We start from the raw sequence: 22563 nt of genomic DNA, 5'->3' as shown, positions 1-22563 counted from the left end.
TAACCAATGAGCTAACTGAAGCTAACCCAGGCTAACCAATGAGCTAACCGAGGCTAACCAATGAGCTAATTGAAGCAAACCAATGAGCTAACCCAGGCTAACCAATGAGCTAACCCAGGCTAACCAATGAGCTAACCGAGGCTAACCAATGAGCTAACTGAGGCTAACCAATGAGCTAACCCAGGCTAACCAATGAGCTAACTGAAGCTAACCAATGAGCTAACGCAGGCTAACCATTGAGCTAACCGAGGCTAACCAATGAGCTAACTGAAGCTAACCAATGAGCTAACCCAGGCTAACCAATGAGCTAACTGAGGCTAACCAATGAGCTAACCCAGGCTAACCAATGAGCTAACTGAAGCTAACCAATGAGCTAACTGAGGAATGAGCTAACCCAGGCTAACCAATGAGCTAACTGAGGCTAACCAAAGAGCTAACTGATGCTAACCAGAGAGCTAACTGATGCTAACCAATGAGCTAACCAAGGCTAACCAATGAGCCAACCAAAGCTAACCAATGAGCTAACCCAGGCTAACCAATGAGCTAACCCAGGCTAACCAATGAGCTAACTGGGGCTAAACAATGAGCTAACTGATGCTAACCAATGAGCTAACTGAAGCTAACCCAGGCTAACCCAGGCTAACCAATGAGCTAACTGAAGCTAACAATGAGCTAACTGAGGCTAACCAATGAGCTAACTGATAATAACCAATGTGCTAACCGAGGCTAACCAATGAGCTAACTGAAGCTAACCAATGAGCTAACCCAGGCTAACCGAGGAATGAGCTAACCCAGGCTAACCAATGAGCTAACTGAGGCTAACCAATGAGCTAACTGAAGCTAACCAATGAGCTAACTGAAGCTAACCAATGAGCTAACCAAGGCTAACCAATGAGCTAACTGATGCTAACCAATGAGCTAACTGAGGCTAACCGATGAGCTAACTGATGCTAACCAATGAGCTAATCCAGGCTAACCAATGAGCTAACCCAGGCTAACCAATGAGCTAACCGAGGAATGAGCTAACACAGGCTAACCAATGAGCTAACCAAGGCTAACCAATGAGCTAACTGGAGCTAACCAATGAGCTAACTGAAGCTAACCAATGAGCTAACCGAGGCTAACCAATGAGCTAACTGATGCTAACCAATGAGCTAAGTGAGGCTAACCAATGAGCTAACTGATGCTAACCAATGAGCTAACCCAGGCTAACCAATGAGCTAACCGAGGCTAACCAATGAGCTAACTGAAGCTAACCAATGAGCTAACTGAAGCTAAACAATGAGCTAACTGATGCTAACCAATGAGCTAACCGAGGCTAACCAATGAGCTAACTGAAGCTAACCAATGAGCTAATCCAGGCTAATCAATGAACTAACTGAAGCTAACCAATGAGCTAGCCCAGGCTAATCAATGAACTAACTGAAGCTAACCAATGAGCTAACCAAGGCTAACCAATGAGCTAACCGAGTAACGAGGTAACCCAGGCAAACCAATGAGCTAACCGAGGCTAACCAATGAGCTAACTGAGGCTAACCAATGAGCTAACTGATGCTAACCAATGAGCTAACCCAGGCTAACCAATGAGCTAACCGAGGCTAACCAATGAGCTAAATGAAGCTAACCAATGAGCTAACCCAGGCTAACCAATGAGCTAACCCAGGCTAACCAATGAGCTAGCCCAGGCTAACCAATGAGCTAACTGAATCTAACCAATGAGCTAACCGAGGCTAACCAATGAGCTAACTGAGGCTAATCAATGAGCTAACTGATGCTAACCAATGAGCTAACTGAGGCTAACCAATGAGCTAACTGAAGCTAACCCAGGCTAACCAATGAGCTAACCGAGGAATGAGCTAACCCAGGCTAACCAATGAGCTAACCGAGGCTAACCAATGAGCTAACTGAAGCTAACCAATGAGCTAACTGAAGCTAACCAATGAGCTAACTGATGCTAACCAATGAGCTAACCCAGGCTAACCAATGAGCTAGCCCAGGCTAACCAATGAGCTAACTGAAGCTAACCAATGAGCTAACCGAGGCTAACCAATGAGCTAACTGAGGCTAACCAATGAGCTAACTGATGCTAACCAATGAGCTTACCGAGGCTAACCAATGAGCTAACTGAAGCTAACCAGGGCTAACCAATGAGCTAACCGAGGCTAACCAATGAGCTAACTGAAGCTAACCAATGAGCTAACCCAGGCTAACCAATGAGCTAACTGAGGCTAACCAATGAGCTAACCGAGGCTAACGATTTACACATGCTATGACTCCGGGGGTACTTCCATTCGCTTCGTCTTGATCTGTTGATGTTATTTCATGTCTCGTTTGTCCATTGTGACGGTGGTAAAGCCAGAGAAATGTCCCGGAGATATACTGAGAAATCTTTGGAACAGCATTTTCCTGCGATCACAGCTGTTCACAGCTACGAGGCTGGGACTGCTTCCATTCGCTTCGTCTTGATCTGTAGATGTTATTTCATGTCTCATTTGTTCATTTTGATGGAGAAAAAGTTGTACATTTAGTGAATTCAGAGTGTCTAAGCTGCACAAGCAGGCATGTTTGAGTACTCAGGTCCAGTGGCTCACTGCGTTAACGCTCGCCCCTGGATGCGGTTGGTCGCGTGTTCGAATCCATGCTGTGGCATACTTTTTTTCATTTTCACCCTTTGGATCTCCAAAAAGTGAACTTTTACATTTTCTGAGTCTGGAGGAATTCAAGGGGAGTTTTCAGGGGAGTGCGTTCTCTCTGCCATCTCCTCCCTGTGTGTGCGTTGCTGCATGCAGCAGCTGCGTGTGTGTGTAAACTGCCCCTCCCCCTCGCAAGCAGGCGGGGGAGAGAGAGATCTGTCGTCTCGATTTACACATGCTATGACTCCGGGGGTACTTCCATTCGCTTCGTCTTGATCTGTTGATGTTATTTCATGTCTCGTTTGTCCATTGTGACGGTGGTAAAGCCAGGGAAATGTCCCGGAGATATACTGAGAAATCTTTGTAACAGCATTTTCCTGCGATCACAGTTGTTCACAGCTACGAGGCTGGGACCACTTCCATTCGCTTCGTCTTGATCTGTAGATGTTATTTCATGTCTCATTTGTTCATTTTGATGTAAAAAAAGTTGTACATTTAGTGAATTCAGAGTGTCTAAGATGCACAAGCAGGCATGTTTGAGTACTCAGGTCCAGTGGCTCACTGCGTTAACGCTCGCCCCTGGATGCGGTTGGTCGCGTGTTCGAATCCATGCTGTGGCATACTTTTTTTCATTTTCACCCTTTTTCTATGGATCTCCAAAAAGTGAACTTTTACATTTTCTGAGTCTGGAGGAATTCAAGGGGAGTTTTCAGGGGAGTGCGTTCTCTCTGCCATCTCCTCCCTGTGTGTGCGTTGCTGCATGCAGCAGCTGCGTGTGTGTGTAAACTGCCCCTCCCCCTCGCAAGCAGGCGGGGGAGAGAGAGATCTTTCGTCTCGATTTGCACATGCTATGACTCCGGGGGTACTTCCATTCGCTTCGTCTTGATCTGTTGATGTTATTTTATGTCTCGTTTGTCCATTGTGACGGTGGTAAAGCCAGGGAAATGTCCCGGAGATATACTGAGAAATCTTTGAAACAGCATTTTCCTGCGATCACAGCTGTTCACAGCTACGAGGCTGGGACCGCTTCCATTCACTTCGTCTTGATCTGTAGATGTTATTTCATGTATAATTTGTTCATTTTGATGGAGAAAAAGTTGTACATTTAGTGAATTCAGAGTGTCTAAGATGCACAAGCAGGCATGTTTGAGTACTCAGGTCCAGTGGCTCACTGCGTTAACGCTCGCCCCTGGATGCGGTTGGTCTCGTGTTCAAATCCATGCTGAGGCATACTTTTTTTCATTTTCACCTTTTTCTATGGATCTCCAAAAAGTGAACTTTTACATTTTCTGAGTCTGGAGGAATTCAAGGGGAGTTTTCAGGGGAGTGCGTTCTCTCTGCCATCTCCTCCCTGTGTGTGCGTTGCTGCATGCAGCAGCTGCGTGTGTGTGTAAACTGCCCCTCCCCCTCGCAAGCAGGCAGGGGAGAGAGAGATCTTTCGTCTCGATTTACACATGCTATGACTCCGGGGGTACTTCCATTCGCTTCGTCTTGATCTGTTGATGTTATTTCATGTCTCGTTTGTCCATTGTGACGGTGGTAAAGCCAGGGAAACGTCCCGGAGATATACTGAGAAATCTTTGTAACAGCATTTTCCTGCAATCACAGCTGTTCACAGCTACGAGGCTGGGACCGCTTCCATTCACTTCGTCTTGATCTGTAGATGTTATTTCATGTCTCATTTGTTCATTTTGATGGAGAGAAAGTTGTACATTTAGTGAATTCAGAGTGTCTAAGCTGCACAAGTAGGCATGTTTGAGTACTCAGGTCCAGTGGCTCACTGCGTTAACGCTCTCCCCTGGATGTGGTTGGTCGCGTGTTCGAATCCATGCTGTGGGAAAAAAAAAATCATTTTCACCCTTTTTCTATGGATCTCCAAAAAGTGAACTTTTACATGTTCTGAGTCTGGAGGAATTCAAGGGGAGTTTTCAGGGGAGTGCGTTCTCTCTAACCAATGAGCTAACTGAAACTAACCAATGAGCTAACTGAAGCTAACCAATGAGCTAACTGATGCTAACCAATGAGCTAACCCAGGCTAACCAATGAGCTAGCCCAGGCTAACCAATGAGCTAACTGAAGCTAACCAATGAGCTAACCGAGGCTAACCAATGAGCTAACTGAGGCTAACCAATGAGCTAACTGATGCTAACCAATGAGCTAACCGAGGCTAACCAATGAGCTAACTGAATCTAACCAGGGCTAAACAATGAGCTAACCGAGGAATGAGCTAACCCAGGCTAACCAATGAGCTAACCGAGGCTAACCAATGAGCTAACTGAAGCTAACCAATGAGCTAACCCAGGCTAACCAATGAGCTAACCGAGGCTAACCAATGAGCTAACTGAAGCTAACCAATGAGCTAACCCAGGCTAACCAATGAGCTAACCCAGGCTAACCAATGAGCTAACCCAGGCTAACCAATGAGCTAACTGAAGCTAACCAATGAGCTAACGCAGGCTAACCATTGAGCTAACCAAGGCTAACCAATGAGCTAACTGAAGCTAACCAATGAGCTAACCCAGGCTAACCAATGAGCTAACTGAGGCTAACCAATGAGCTAACCCAGGCTAACCAATGAGCTAACTGAAGCTAACCAATGAGCTAACTGAGGAATGAGCTAACCCAGGCTAACCAATGAGCTAACTGAGGCTAACCAAAGAGCTAACTGATGCTAACCAGAGAGCTAACTGATGCTAACCAATGAGCTAACCCAGGCTAACCAATGAGCTAACCGAGGCTAACCAATGAGCTAACTGAAGCTAACCAATGAGCTAACCCAGGCTAACCAATGAGCTAACCCAGGCTAACCAATGAGCTAGCCCAGGCTAACCAATGAGCTAACTGAATCTAACCAATGAGCTAACCGAGGCTAACCAATGAGCTAACTGAGGCTAATCAATGAGCTAACTGATGCTAACCAATGAGCTAACTGAGGCTAACCAATGAGCTAACTGAAGCTAACCCAGGCTAACCAATGAGCTAACCAAGGAATGAGCTAACCCAGGCTAACCAATGAGCTAACCGAGGCTAACCAATGAGCTAACTGAAGCTAACCAATGAGCTAACCCAGGCTAACCAATGAGCTAACCATGGCTAACCAATGAGCTAACCGAGGCTAACAAATGAGCTAACTGAGGCTAACCAATGAGCTAACTGATGCTAACCAATGAGCTAACCGAGGCTAACCAATGAGCTAACCGAGGCTAACCAATGAGCTTACCCAGGCTAACCAATGAGCTAACCCAGGCTAACCAATGAGCTAGCCCAGGCTAACCAATGAGCTAACTGCATCTAACCAATGAGCTAACCGAGGCTAACCAATGAGCTAACTGAAGCTAACCAATGAGCTTACCCAGGCTAACCAATGAGCTAACCCAGGCTAACCAATGAGCTAGCCCAGGCTAACCAATGAGCTAACTGCATCTAACCAATGAGCTAACCGAGGCTAACCAATGAGCTAACTGAGGCTAACCAATGAGCTAACTGATGCTAACCAATGAGCTAACCGAGGCTAACCAATGAGCTAACTGAAGCTAACCCAGGCTAACCAATGAGCTAACCGAGGCTAACCAATGAGCTAATTGAAGCAAACCAATGAGCTAATCCAGGCTAACCAATGAGCTAACCCAGGCTAACCAATGAGCTAACCGAGGCTAACCAATGAGCTAACTGAGGCTAACCAATGAGCTAACCCAGGCTAACCAATGAGCTAACCGAGGCTAACCAATGAGCTAACCCAGGCTAACCAATGAGCTAACTGAAGCTAACCAATGAGCTAACGCAGGCTAACCATTGAGCTAACCGAGGCTAACCAATGAGCTAACTGAAGCTAACCAATGAGCTAACCCAGGCTAACCAATGAGCTAACTGAGGCTAACCAATGAGCTAACCCAGGCTAACCAATGAGCTAACTGAAGCTAACCAATGAGCTAACTGAGGAATGAGCTAACCCAGGCTAACCAATGAGCTAACTGAGGCTAACCAAAGAGCTAACTGATGCTAACCAGAGAGCTAACTGATGCTAACCAATGAGCTAACCAAGGCTAACCAATGAGCCAACCAAAGCTAACCAATGAGCTAACCCAGGCTAACCAATGAGCTAACCCAGGCTAACCAATGAGCTAACTGGGGCTAAACAATGAGCTAACTGATGCTAACCAATGAGCTAACTGAAGCTAACCCAGGCTAACCCAGGCTAACCAATGAGCTAACTGAAGCTAACAATGAGCTAACTGAGGCTAACCAATGAGCTAACTGATAATAACCAATGTGCTAACCGAGGCTAACCAATGAGCTAACTGAAGCTAACCAATGAGCTAACCCAGGCTAACCGAGGAATGAGCTAACCCAGGCTAACCAATGAGCTAACCGAGGCTAACCAATGAGCTAACTGAAGCTAACCAATGAGCTAACTGAAGCTAACCAATGAGCTAACCAAGGCTAACCAATGAGCTAACTGATGCTAACCAATGAGCTAACTGAGGCTAACCGATGAGCTAACTGATGCTAACCAATGAGCTAATCCAGGCTAACCAATGAGCTAACCCAGGCTAACCAATGAGCTAACCGAGGAATGAGCTAACACAGGCTAACCAATGAGCTAACCAAGGCTAACCAATGAGCTAACTGGAGCTAACCAATGAGCTAACTGAAGCTAACCAATGAGCTAACCGAGGCTAACCAATGAGCTAACTGATGCTAACCAATGAGCTAAGTGAGGCTAACCAATGAGCTAACTGATGCTAACCAATGAGCTAACCCAGGCTAACCAATGAGCTAACAGAGGCTAACCAATGAGCTAACTGAAGCTAACCAATGAGCTAACTGAAGCTAAACAATGAGCTAACTGATGCTAACCAATGAGCTAACCGAGGCTAACCAATGAGCTAACTGAAGCTAACCAATGAGCTAATCCAGGCTAATCAATGAACTAACTGAAGCTAACCAATGAGCTAGCCCAGGCTAATCAATGAACTAACTGAAGCTAACCAATGAGCTAACCAAGGCTAACCAATGAGCTAACCGAGTAACAAGCTAACCCAGGCAAACCAATGAGCTAACCGAGGCTAACCAATGAGCTAACTGAGGCTAACCAATGAGCTAACTGATGCTAACCAATGAGCTAACCCAGGCTAACCAATGAGCTAACCGAGGCTAACCAATGAGCTAAATGAAGCTAACCAATGAGCTAACCCAGGCTAACCAATGAGCTAACCCAGGCTAACCAATGAGCTAGCCCAGGCTAACCAATGAGCTAACTGAATCTAACCAATGAGCTAACCGAGGCTAACCAATGAGCTAACTGAGGCTAATCAATGAGCTAACTGATGCTAACCAATGAGCTAACTGAGGCTAACCAATGAGCTAACTGAAGCTAACCCAGGCTAACCAATGAGCTAACCGAGGAATGAGCTAACCCAGGCTAACCAATGAGCTAACCGAGGCTAACCAATGAGCTAACTGAAGCTAACCAATGAGCTAACTGAAGCTAACCAATGAGCTAACTGATGCTAACCAATGAGCTAACCCAGGCTAACCAATGAGCTAGCCCAGGCTAACCAATGAGCTAACTGAAGCTAACCAATGAGCTAACCGAGGCTAACCAATGAGCTAACTGAGGCTAACCAATGAGCTAACTGATGCTAACCAATGAGCTTACCGAGGCTAACCAATGAGCTAACTGAAGCTAACCAGGGCTAACCAATGAGCTAACCGAGGCTAACCAATGAGCTAACTGAAGCTAACCAATGAGCTAACCCAGGCTAACCAATGAGCTAACTGAGGCTAACCAATGAGCTAACCGAGGCTAACGATTTACACATGCTATGACTCCGGGGGTACTTCCATTCGCTTCGTCTTGATCTGTTGATGTTATTTCATGTCTCGTTTGTCCATTGTGACGGTGGTAAAGCCAGAGAAATGTACCGGAGATATACTGAGAAATCTTTGGAACAGCATTTTCCTGCGATCACAGCTGTTCACAGCTACGAGGCTGGGACTGCTTCCATTCGCTTCGTCTTGATCTGTAGATGTTATTTCATGTCTCATTTGTTCATTTTGATGGAGAAAAAGTTGTACATTTAGTGAATTCAGAGTGTCTAAGCTGCACAAGCAGGCATGTTTGAGTACTCAGGTCCAGTGGCTCACTGCGTTAACGCTCGCCCCTGGATGCGGTTGGTCGTGTGTTCGAATCCATGCTGTGGCATACTTTTTTTCATTTTCACCCTTTGGATCTCCAAAAAGTGAACTTTTACATTTTCTGAGTCTGGAGGAATTCAAGGGGAGTTTTCAGGGGAGTGCGTTCTCTCTGCCATCTCCTCCCTGTGTGTGCGTTGCTGCATGCAGCAGCTGCGTGTGTGTGTAAACTGCCCCTCCCCCTCGCAAGCAGGCGGGGGAGAGAGAGATCTGTCGTCTCGATTTACACATGATATGACTCCGGGGGTACTTCCATTCGCTTCGTCTTGATCTGTTGATGTTATTTCATGTCTCGTTTGTCCATTGTGACGGTGGTAAAGCCAGGGAAAAGTCCCGGAGATATACTGAGAAATCTTTGTAACAGCATTTTCCTGCAATCACAGCTGTTCACAGCTACGAGGCTCGGACCGCTTCCATTCGCTTCGTCTGGATCTGTAGATGTTATTTCATGTCTCATTTGTTCATTTTGATTGAGAAAAAGTTGTACATTTAGTGAATTCAGAGTGTCTAAGATGCACAAGCAGCCATGTTTGAGTACTCAGGTCCAGTGGCTCACTGCGTTAACGCTCGCCCCTGGATGCGGTTGGTCGTGTGTTCGAATCCATGCTGTGGCAAAACAAAATTAATGTTCACCCTTTTTCTATGGATCTCCAAAAAGTGAACTTTTACATTTTCTGAGTCTGGAGGAATTCAAGGGGAGTTTTCAGGGGAGTGGGTTCTCTCTGCCATCTCCTCCCTGTGTGTGTTTTGCTGCTTGCAGCAGCTGCGTGTGTGTGTAAACTGCCCCTCCCCCTCGCAAGCAGGCGGGGGAGAGAGAGATCTTTCGTCTCGATTTACACATGCTATGACTCCGGGGGTACTTCCATTCGCTTCGTCTTGATCTGTTGATGTTATTTCATGTCTCGTTTGTCCATTGTGACGGTGGTAAAGCCAGGGAAATGTCCCGGAGATATACTGAGAAATCTTTGGAACAGCATTTTCCTGCGATCACAGCTGTTCTTAGCTACGAGGCTGGGACCGCTTCCATTCGCTTCGTCTTGATCTGTAGATGTTATTTCATGTCTCATTTGTTCATTTTGATTGAGAAAAAGTTGTACATTTAGTGAATTCAGAGTGTCTAAGATGCACAAGCAGGCATGTTTGAGTACTCAGGTCCAGTGGCTCACTGCGTTAACGCTCGCCCCTGGATGCGGTTGGTCTCGTGTTCGAATCAATGCTGTGGCAAAAAAAAAATCATTTTCACCCTTTTTCTATGGATCTCCAAAAAGTGAACTTTTACATTTTCTGAGTCTGGAGGAATTCAAGGGGAGTTTTCAGGGGAGTGCGTTCTCTCTGCCATCTCCTCCCTGTGTGTGCGTTGCTGCATGCAGCAGCTGCGTGTGTGTGTAAACTGCCCCTCCCCCTCGCAAGCAGGCAGGGGAGAGAGAGATCTTTCGTCTCGATTTACACATGCTATGACTCCGGGGGTACTTCCATTCGCTTCGTCTTGATCTGTTGATGTTATTTCATGTCTCGTTTGTCCATTGTGACGGTGGTAAAGCCAGGGAAACGTCCCGGAGATATACTGAGAAATCTTTGTAACAGCATTTTCCTGCAATCACAGCTGTTCACAGCTACGAGGCTGGGACCGCTTCCATTCACTTCGTCTTGATCTGTAGATGTTATTTCATGTCTCATTTGTTCATTTTGATGGAGAGAAAGTTGTACATTTAGTGAATTCAGAGTGTCTAAGCTGCACAAGTAGGCATGTTTGAGTACTCAGGTCCAGTGGCTCACTGCGTTAACGCTCTCCCCTGGATGCGGTTGGTCGCGTGTTCGAATCCATGCTGTGGGAAAAAAAAAATCATTTTCACCCTTTTTCTATGGATCTCCAAAAAGTGAACTTTTACATGTTCTGAGTCTGGAGGAATTCAAGGGGAGTTTTCAGGGGAGTGCGTTCTCTCTAACCAATGAGCTAACTGAAACTAACCAATGAGCTAACTGAAGCTAACCAATGAGCTAACTGATGCTAACCAATGAGCTAACCCAGGCTAACCAATGAGCTAGCCCAGGCTAACCAATGAGCTAGCCCAGGCTAACCAATGAGCTAACTGAATCTAACCAATGAGCTAACCGAGGCTAACCAATGAGCTAACTGAGGCTAATCAATGAGCTAACTGATGCTAACCAATGAGCTAACTGAGGCTAACCAATGAGCTAACTGAAGCTAACCCAGGCTAACCAATGAGCTAACCGAGGAATGAGCTAACCCAGGCTAACCAATGAGCTAACCGAGGCTAACCAATGAGCTAACTGAAGCTAACCAATGAGCTAACTGAAGCTAACCAATGAGCTAACTGATGCTAACCAATGAGCTAACCCAGGCTAACCAATGAGCTAGCCCAGGCTAACCAATGAGCTAACTGAAGCTAACCAATGAGCTAACCGAGGCTAACCAATGAGCTAACTGAGGCTAACCAATGAGCTAACTGATGCTAACCAATGAGCTTACCGAGGCTAACCAATGAGCTAACTGAAGCTAACCAGGGCTAACCAATGAGCTAACCGAGGCTAACCAATGAGCTAACTGAAGCTAACCAATGAGCTAACCCAGGCTAACCAATGAGCTAACTGAGGCTAACCAATGAGCTAACCGAGGCTAACGATTTACACATGCTATGACTCCGGGGGTACTTCCATTCGCTTCGTCTTGATCTGTTGATGTTATTTCATGTCTCGTTTGTCCATTGTGACGGTGGTAAAGCCAGAGAAATGTCCCGGAGATATACTGAGAAATCTTTGGAACAGCATTTTCCTGCGATCACAGCTGTTCACAGCTACGAGGCTGGGACTGCTTCCATTCGCTTCGTCTTGATCTGTAGATGTTATTTCATGTCTCATTTGTTCATTTTGATGGAGAAAAAGTTGTACATTTAGTGAATTCAGAGTGTCTAAGCTGCACAAGCAGGCATGTTTGAGTACTCAGGTCCAGTGGCTCACTGCGTTAACGCTCGCCCCTGGATGCGGTTGGTCGCGTGTTCGAATCCATGCTGTGGCATACTTTTTTTCATTTTCACCCTTTGGATCTCCAAAAAGTGAACTTTTACATTTTCTGAGTCTGGAGGAATTCAAGGGGAGTTTTCAGGGGAGTGCGTTCTCTCTGCCATCTCCTCCCTGTGTGTGCGTTGCTGCATGCAGCAGCTGCGTGTGTGTGTAAACTGCCCCTCCCCCTCGCAAGCAGGCGGGGGAGAGAGAGATCTGTCGTCTCGATTTACACATGCTATGACTCCGGGGGTACTTCCATTCGCTTCGTCTTGATCTGTTGATGTTATTTCATGTCTCGTTTGTCCATTGTGACGGTGGTAAAGCCAGGGAAATGTCCCGGAGATATACTGAGAAATCTTTGTAACAGCATTTTCCTGCGATCACAGTTGTTCACAGCTACGAGGCTGGGACCACTTCCATTCGCTTCGTCTTGATCTGTAGATGTTATTTCATGTCTCATTTGTTCATTTTGATGTAAAAAAAGTTGTACATTTAGTGAATTCAGAGTGTCTAAGATGCACAAGCAGGCATGTTTGAGTACTCAGGTCCAGTGGCTCACTGCGTTAACGCTCGCCCCTGGATGCGGTTGGTCGCGTGTTCGAATCCATGCTGTGGCATACTTTTTTTCATTTTCACCCTTTTTCTATGGATCTCCAAAAAGTGAACTTTTACATTTTCTGAGTCTGGAGGAATTCAAGGGGAGTTTTCAGGGGAGTGCGTTCTCTCTGCCATCTCCTCCCTGTGTGTGCGTTGCTGCATGCAGCAGCTGCGTGTGTGTGTAAACTGCCCCTCCCCCTCGCAAGCAGGCGGGGGAGAGAGAGATCTTTCGTCTCGATTTACACATGCTATGACTCCGGGGGTACTTCCATTCGCTTCGTCTTGATCTGTTGATGTTATTTTATGTCTCGTTTGTCCATTGTGACGGTGGTAAAGCCAGGGAAATGTCCCGGAGATATACTGAGAAATCTTTGAAACAGCATTTTCCTGCGATCACAGCTGTTCACAGCTACGAGGCTGGGACCGCTTCCATTCGCTTCGTCTTGATCTGTAGATGTTATTTCATGTATAATTTGTTCATTTTGATGGAGAAAAAGTTGTACATTTAGTGAATTCAGAGTGTCTAAGCTGCACAAGTAGGCATGTTTGAGTACTCAGGTACAGTGGTTCACTGCGTTAACGCTCGCCCCTGGATGCGGTTGGTCGCGTATTCAAATCCATGCTGTGGCATACTTTTTTTCATTTTCACCCTTTTTCTATGGATCTCCAAAAAGTGAACTTTTACATTTTCTGAGTCTGGAGGAATTCAAGGGGAGTTTTCAGGGGAGTGCGTTCTCTCTGCCATCTCCTCCCTGTGTGTGTGTTGCTGCATGCAGCAGCTGCGTGTGTGTGTAAACTGCCCCTCCCCCTCGCAAGCAGGCGGGGGAGAGAGAGATCTGTCGTCTCGATTTACACATGCTATGACTCCGGGGGTACTTCCATTCGCTTCGTCTTGATCTGTTGATGTTATTTCATGTCTCGTTTGTCCATTGTGACTGTGGTAAAGCCAGGGAAATGTCCCGGAGATATACTGAGAAATCTTTGAAACAGCATTTTCCTTCGATCACAGCTGTTCACAGCTACGAGGCTGGGACCGCTTTCATTCGCTTCGTCTTGATCTGTAGATGTTATTTCATGTATAATTTGTTCATTTTGATGGAGAAAAAGTTGTACATTTAGTGAATTCAGAGTGTCTAAGATGCACAAGCAGGCATGTTTGAGTACTCAGGTCCAGTGGCTCACTGCGTTAACGCTCGCCCCTGGATGCGGTTTGTCTCGTGTTCGAATCAATGCTGTGGCAAAAAAAAAATCATTTTCACCCTTTTTCTATGGATCTCCAAAAAGTGAACTTTTACATTTTCTGAGTCTGGAGGAATTCAAGGGGAGTTTTCAGGGGAGTGCGTTCTCTCTGCCATCTCCTCCCTGTGTGTGCGTTGCTGCATGCAGCAGCTGCGTGTGTGTGTAAACTGCCCCTCCCCCTCGCAAGCAGGCGGGGGAGAGAGAGATCTTTCGTCTCGATTTGCACATGCTATGACTCCGGGGGTACTTCCATTCGCTTCGTCTTGATCTGTTGATGTTATTTTATGTCTCGTTTGTCCATTGTGACGGTGGTAAAGCCAGGGAAATGTCCCGGAGATATACTGAGAAATCTTTGAAACAACATTTTCCTGCGATCACAGCTGTTCACAGCTACGAGGCTGGGACCGCTTCCATTCGCTTCGTCTTGATCTGTAGATGTTATTTCATGTATAATTTGTTCATTTTGATGGAGAAAAAGTTATACATTTAGTGAATTCAGAGTGTCTAAGATGCACAAGCAGGCATGTTTGAGTACTCAGGTCCAGTGGCTCACTGCGTTAACGCTCGCCCCTGGATGCGGTTGGTCTCGTGTTCGAATCCATGCTGAGGCATACTTTTTTTCATTTTCACCTTTTTCTATGGATCTCCAAAAAGTGAACTTTTACATTTTCTGAGTCTGGAGGAATTCAAGGGGAGTTTTCAGGGGAGTGCGTTCTCTCTGCCATCTCCTCCCTGTGTGTGCGTTGCTGCATGCAGCAGCTGCGTGTGTGTGTAAACTGCCCCTCCCCCTCGCAAGCAGGCAGGGGAGAGAGAGATCTTTCGTCTCGATTTACACATGCTATGACTCCGGGGGTACTTCCATTCGCTTCGTCTTGATCTGTTGATGTTATTTCATGTCTCGTTTGTCCATTGTGACGGTGGTAAAGCCAGGGAAACGTCCCGGAGATATACTGAGAAATCTTTGTAACAGCATTTTCCTGCAATCACAGCTGTTCACAGCTACGAGACTGGGACCGCTTCCATTCACTTCGTCTTGATCTGTAGATGTTATTTCATGTCTCATTTGTTCATTTTGATGGAGAGAAAGTTGTACATTTAGTGAATTCAGAGTGTCTAAGCTGCACAAGTAGGCATGTTTGAGTACTCAGGTCCAGTGGCTCACTGCGTTAACGCTCTCCCCTGGATGCGGTTGGTCGCGTGTTCGAATCCATGCTGTGGGAAAAAAATAATAATTTTCACCCTTTTTCTATGGATCTCCAAAAAGTGAACTTTTACATGTTCTGAGTCTGGAGGAATTCAAGGGGAGTTTTCAGGGGAGTGCGTTCTCTCTAACCAATGAGCTAACTGAAACTAACCAATGAGCTAACTGAAGCTAACCAATGAGCTAACTGATGCTAACCAATGAGCTAACCCAGGCTAACCAATGAGCTAGCCCAGGCTAACCAATGAGCTAACTGAAGCTAACCAATGAGCTAACCGAGGCTAACCAATGAGCTAACTGAGGCTAACCAATGAGCTAACTGATGCTAACCAATGAGCTAACCGAGGCTAACCAATGAGCTAACTGAATCTAACCAGGGCTAAACAATGAGCTAACCGAGGAATGAGCTAACCCAGGCTAACCAATGAGCTAACCGAGGCTAACCAATGAGCTAACTGAAGCTAACCAATGAGCTAACCCAGGCTAACCAATGAGCTAACCGAGGCTAACCAATGAGCTAACTGAAGCTAACCAATGAGCTAACCCAGGCTAACCAATGAGCTAACCCAGGCTAACCAATGAGCTAACCCAGGCTAACCAATGAGCTAACTGAAGCTAACCAATGAGCTAACGCAGGCTAACCATTGAGCTAACCAAGGCTAACCAATGAGCTAACTGAAGCTAACCAATGAGCTAACCCAGGCTAACCAATGAGCTAACTGAGGCTAACCAATGAGCTAACCCAGGCTAACCAATGAGCTAACTGAAGCTAACCAATGAGCTAACTGAGGAATGAGCTAACCCAGGCTAACCAATGAGCTAACTGAGGCTAACCAAAGAGCTAACTGATGCTAACCAGAGAGCTAACTGATGCTAACCAATGAGCTAACCCAGGCTAACCAATGAGCTAACCGAGGCTAACCAATGAGCTAACTGAAGCTAACCAATGAGCTAACCCAGGCTAACCAATGAGCTAACCCAGGCTAACCAATGAGCTAGCCCAGGCTAACCAATGAGCTAACTGAATCTAACCAATGAGCTAACCGAGGCTAACCAATGAGCTAACTGAGGCTAATCAATGAGCTAACTGATGCTAACCAATGAGCTAACTGAGGCTAACCAATGAGCTAACTGAAGCTAACCCAGGCTAACCAATGAGCTAACCGAGGAATGAGCTAACCCAGGCTAACCAATGAGCTAACCGAGGCTAACCAATGAGCTAACTGAAGCTAACCAATGAGCTAACCCAGGCTAACCAATGAGCTAACCATGGCTAACCAATGAGCTAACCGAGGCTAACAAATGAGCTAACTGAGGCTAACCAATGAGCTAACTGATGCTAACCAATGAGCTAACCGAGGCTAACCAATGAGCTAACCGAGGCTAACCAATGAGCTAACTGAAGCTAACCAATGAGCTTACCCAGGCTAACCAATGAGCTAACCCAGGCTAACCAATGAGCTAGCCCAGGCTAACCAATGAGCTAACTGCATCTAACCAATGAGCTAACCGAGGCTAACCAATGAGCTAACTGAGGCTAACCAATGAGCTAACTGATGCTAACCAATGAGCTAACCGAGGCTAACCAATGAGCTAACTGAAGCTAACCCAGGCTAACCAATGAGCTAACCGAGGCTAACCAATGAGCTAATTGAAGCAAACCAATGAGCTAACCCAGGCTAACCAATGAGCTAACCCAGGCTAACCAATGAGCTAACCGAGGCTAACCAATGAGCTAACTGAGGCTAACCAATGAGCTAACCCAGGCTAACCAATGAGCTAACCGAGGCTAACCAATGAGCTAACCCAGGCTAACCAATGAGCTAACTGAAGCTAACCAATGAGCTAACGCAGGCTAACCATTGAGCTAACCGAGGCTAACCAATGAGCTAACTGAAGCTAACCAATGAGCTAACCCAGGCTAACCAATGAGCTAACTGAGGCTAACCAATGAGCTAACCCAGGCTAACCAATGAGCTAACTGAAGCTAACCAATGAGCTAACTGAGGAATGAGCTAACCCAGGCTAACCAATGAGCTAACTGAGGCTAACCAAAGAGCTAACTGATGCTAACCAGAGAGCTAACTGATGCTAACCAATGAGCTAACCAAGGCTAACCAATGAGCCAACCAAAGCTAACCAATGAGCTAACCCAGGCTAACCAATGAGCTAACCCAGGCTAACCAATGAGCTAACTGGGGCTAAACAATGAGCTAACTGATGCTAACCAATGAGCTAACTGAAGCTAACCCAGGCTAACCCAGGCTAACCAATGAGCTAACTGAAGCTAACAATGAGCTAACTGAGGCTAACCAATGAGCTAACTGATAATAACCAATGTGCTAACCGAGGCTAACCAATGAGCTAACTGAAGCTAACCAATGAGCTAACCCAGGCTAACCGAGGAATGAGCTAACCCAGGCTAACCAATGAGCTAACCGAGGCTAACCAATGAGCTAACTGAAGCTAACCAATGAGCTAACTGAAGCTAACCAATGAGCTAACCAAGGCTAACCAATGAGCTAACTGATGCTAACCAATGAGCTAACTGAGGCTAACCGATGAGCTAACTGATGCTAACCAATGAGCTAATCCAGGCTAACCAATGAGCTAACCCAGGCTAACCAATGAGCTAACCGAGGAATGAGCTAACACAGGCTAACCAATGAGCTAACCAAGGCTAACCAATGAGCTAACTGGAGCTAACCAATGAGCTAACTGAAGCTAACCAATGAGCTAACCGAGGCTAACCAATGAGCTAACTGATGCTAACCAATGAGCTAAGTGAGGCTAACCAATGAGCTAACTGATGCTAACCAATGAGCTAACCCAGGCTAACCAATGAGCTAACCGAGGCTAAGCAATGAGCTAACTGAAGCTAACCAATGAGCTAACCCAGGCTAACCAATGAGCTAACTGAGGCTAACCAATGAGCTAACCGAGGCTAACGATTTACACATGCTATGACTCCGGGGGTACTTCCATTCGCTTCGTCTTGATCTGTTGATGTTATTTCATGTCTCGTTTGTCCATTGTGACGGTGGTAAAGCCAGAGAAATGTCCCGGAGATATACTGAGAAATCTTTGGAACAGCATTTTCCTGCGATCACAGCTGTTCACAGCTACGAGGCTGGGACTGCTTCCATTCGCTTCGTCTTGATCTGTAGATGTTATTTCATGTCTCATTTGTTCATTTTGATGGAGAAAAAGTTGTACATTTAGTGAATTCAGAGTGTCTAAGCTGCACAAGCAGGCATGTTTGAGTACTCAGGTCCAGTGTCTCACTGCGTTAACGCTCGCCCCTGGATGCGGTTGGTCGCGTGTTCGAATCCATGCTGTGGCATACTTTTTTTCATTTTCACCCTTTTTCTATGGATCTCCAAAAAGTGAACTTTTACATTTTCTGAGTCTGGAGGAATTCAAGGGGAGTTTTCAGGGGAGTGCGTTCTCTCTGCCATCTCCTCCCTGTGTGTGCGTTGCTGCATGCAGCAGCTGCGTGTGTGTGTAAACTGCCCCTCCCCCTCGCAAGCAGGCGGGGGAGAGAGAGATCTTTCGTCTCGATTTACACATGCTATGACTCCGGGGGTACTTCCATTCGCTTCGTCTTGATCTGTTGATGTTATTTTATGTCTCGTTTGTCCATTGTGACGGTGGTAAAGCCAGGGAAATGTCCCGGAGATATACTGAGAAATCTTTGAAACAGCATTTTCCTGCGATCACAGCTGTTCACAGCTACGAGGCTGGGACCGCTTCCATTCGCTTCGTCTTGATCTGTAGATGTTATTTCATGTATAATTTGTTCATTTTGATGGAGAAAAAGTTGTACATTTAGTGAATTCAGAGTGTCTAAGCTGCACAAGTAGGCATGTTTGAGTACTCAGGTACAGTGGTTCACTGCGTTAACGCTCGCCCCTGGATGCGGTTGGTCGCGTATTCAAATCCATGCTGTGGCATACTTTTTTTCATTTTCACCCTTTTTCTATGGATCTCCAAAAAGTGAACTTTTACATTTTCTGAGTCTGGAGGAATTCAAGGGGAGTTTTCAGGGGAGTGCGTTCTCTCTGCCATCTCCTCCCTGTGTGTGTGTTGCTGCATGCAGCAGCTGCGTGTGTGTGTAAACTGCCCCTCCCCCTCGCAAGCAGGCGGGGGAGAGAGAGATCTGTCGTCTCGATTTACACATGCTATGACTCCGGGGGTACTTCCATTCGCTTCGTCTTGATCTGTTGATGTTATTTCATGTCTCGTTTGTCCATTGTGACGGTGGTAAAGCCAGTGAAAAGTCCCGCAGATATACTGAGAAATCTTTGTAACAGCATTTTCCCGCAATCACAGCTGTTCACAGCTACGAGGCTGGGACCGCTTCCATTCGCTTCGTCTTGATCTGTAGATGTTATTTCATGTCTCATTTGTTCCTTTTGATTGAGAAAAAGTTGTACATTTAGTGAATTCAGAGTGTCTAAGATGCACAAGCAGGCATGTTTGAGTAGCTACTCAGGTCCAGTGGCTCACTGCGTTAACGCTCGCCCCTGGATGCGGTTGGTCGCGTGTTCAAATCCATGCTGTGGCATACTTTTTTTCATTTTCACCCTTTTTCTATGGATCTCCAAAAAGTGAACTTTTACATTTTCTGAGTCTGGAGGAATTCAAGGGGAGTTTTCAGGGGAGTGCGTTCTCTCTGCCATCTCCTCCCTGTGTGTGCGTTGCTGCATGCAGCAGCTGCGTGTGTGTGTAAACTGCCCCTCCCCCTCGCAAGCAGGCGGGGAGAGAGAGATATTTCGTCTCGATTTACACATGCTATGACTCCGGGGGTACTTCCATTCGCTTCGTCTTGATCTGTTGATGTTATTTCATGTCTCGTTTGTCCATTGTGACGGTGGTAAAGCCAGGGAAATGTCCCGGAGATATACTGAGAAATCTTTGTAACAGCATTTTCCTGCGATCACAGCTGTTCACAGCTACGAGGCTGGGAATGCTTCTATTCGCTTCGTCTTGATCTGTAGATGTTATTTCATGTCTCATTTGTTCATTTTGATGGAGAAAAAGTTGTACATTTAGTGAATTCAGAGTGTCTAAGCTGCACAAGCAGGCATGTTAGAGTACTCAGGTCCAGTGGCTCACTGCGTTAACGCTCGCCCCTGGATGCGGTTGGTCGTGTGTTCGAATCCATGCTGTGGCAAAAAAAAAATCATTTTCACCCTTTTTCTATGGATCTCCAAAAAGTGAACTTTTACCTTTTCTGAGTCTGGAGGAATTCAAGGGGAGTTTTCAGGGGAGTGGGTTCTCTCTGCCATCTCCTCCCTGTGTGTGCGTTGCTGCATGCAGCAGCTGCGTGTGTGTGTGTAAACTGCCCCTCCCTCTCGCAAGCAGGCGGGGGAGAGAGAGATATTTCGTCTCGATTTACACATGCTATGACTCCGGGGGTACTTCCATTCGCTTCGTCTTGATCTGTTGATGTTATTTCATGTCTCGTTTGTCCATTGTGACGGTGGTAAAGCCAGGGAAATGTCCCGGAGATATACTGAGAAATCTTTGGAACAGCATTTTCCTGCGATCACAGCTGTTCACAGCTACGAGGCTGGGACCACTTTCATTCGCTTCGTCTTGATCTGTATATGTTATTTCATGTCTCATTTGTTCATTTTGATGGAAAAAAAGTTGTACATTTAGTGAATTCAGAGTTTCTAAGCTGCACAAGTAGGCATGTTTGAGTACTCAGGTCCAGTGGCTCACTGCGTTAACACTCGCCCCTGGATGCGGTTGGTCGCGTGTTCGAATCCATGCTGTGGCAAAAAAAATATCATTTTCACCCTTTTTCTATGGATCTCCAAAAAGTGAACTTTTACATTTTCTGAGTCTGGAGGAATTCAAGGGGAGTTTTCAGGGGAGTGCGTTCTCTCTGCCATCTCCTCCCTGTGTGTGCGTTGCTGCATGCAGCAGCTGCGTGTGTGTGTAAACTGCCCCTCCCCCTCGCAAGCAGGCGGGGGAGAGAGAGATCTTTCGTCTCGATTTACACATGCTATGACTCCGGGGGTACTTCCATTCGATTCGTCTTGATCTGTTGATGTTATTTCATGTCTCGTTTGTCCATTGTGACGGTGGTAAAGCCAGGGAAATGTCCCGGAGATATACTGAGAAATCTTTGGAACAGCATTTTCCTGCGATCACAGCTGTTCTTAGCTACGAGGCTGGGACCGCTTCCATTCGCTTCGTCTTGATCTGTAGATGTTATTTCATGTCTCGTTTGTCCATTGTGACGGTGGTAAAGCCAGGGAAACGTCCCGGAGATATACTGAGAAATCTTTGTAACAGCATTTTCCTGCAATCACAGCTGTTCACAGCTACGAGGCTGGGACCGCTTCTATTCGCTTCGTCTTGATCTGTAGATGTTATTTCATGTCTCATTTGTTCATTTTGATGGAGAAAAAGTTGTACATTTAGTGAATTCAGAGTGTCTAAGCTGCACAAGCAGGCATGTTAGAGTACTCAGGTCCAGTGGCTCACTGCGTTAACGCTCGCCCCTGGATGCGGTTGGTCTCGTGTTCGAATCCATGCTGTGGCAAAAAAAAAATCATTTTCACCCTTTTTCTATGGATCTCCAAAAAGTGAACTTTTACATTTTCTGAGTCTGGAGGAATTCAAGGGGAGTTTTCAGGGGAGTGCGTTCTCTCTGCCATCTCCTCCCTGTGTGTGCGTTGCTGCATGCAGCAGCTGCGTGTGTGTGTAAACTGCCCCTCCCCCTCGCAAGCAGGCGGGGGAGAGAGAGATCTTTCGTCTCGATTTACACATGCTATGACTCCGGGGGTACTTCCATTCGCTTCGTCTTGATCTGTTGATGTTATTTCATGTCTCGTTTGTCCATTGTGACGGTGGTAAAGCCAGGGAAATGTCCCGGAGATATACTGAGAAATCTTTGAAACAGCATTTTCCTGCGATCACAGCTGTTCACAGCTACGAGGCTGGGACCACTTCCATTCGCTTCGTCTTGATCTGTAGATGTTATTTCATGTATAATTTGTTCATTTTGATGGAGAAAAAGTTGTACATTTAGTGAATTCAGAGTGTCTAAGCTGCACAAGTAGGCATGTTTGAGTACTCAGGTCCAGTGGCTCACTGCGTTAACGCTCGCCCCTGGATGCGGTTGGTCGCGTGTTCAAATCCATGCTGTGGCATACTTTTTTTCATTTTCACCCTTTTTCTATGGATCTCCAAAAAGTGAACTTTTACATTTTCTGAGTCTGGAGGAATTCAAGGGGAGTTTTCAGGGGAGTGCGTTCTCTCTGCCATCTCCTCCCTGTGTGTGCGTTGCTGCATGCAGCAGCTGCGTGTGTGTGTAAACTGCCCCTCCCCCTCGCAAGCAGGCGGGGGAGAGAGAGATCTTTCGTCTCGATTTACACATGCTATGACTCCGGGGGTACTTCCATTCGCTTCGTCTTGATCTGTTGATGTTATTTCATGTCTCGTTTGTCCATTGTGACGGTGGTAAAGCCAGGGAAATGTCCCGGAGATATACTGAGAAATCTTTGTAACAGCATTTTCCTGCGATCACAGCTGTTCACAGCTACGAGGCTGGGACCGCTTCTATTCGCTTCGTCTTGATCTGTAGATGTTATTTCATGTCTCATTTGTTCATTTTGTTGGAGAAAAAGTTGTACATTTAGTGAATTCAGAGTGTCT

The sequence above is a fragment of the Notothenia rossii genome (assembly GCF_949606895.1).
Source record: "Notothenia rossii genome assembly, contig: scaffold_23, whole genome shotgun sequence".
NCBI classification, from domain to species: Eukaryota; Metazoa; Chordata; class Actinopteri; order Perciformes; family Nototheniidae; genus Notothenia; species Notothenia rossii.
Note: the sequence above shows the minus strand (reverse complement) of the source record.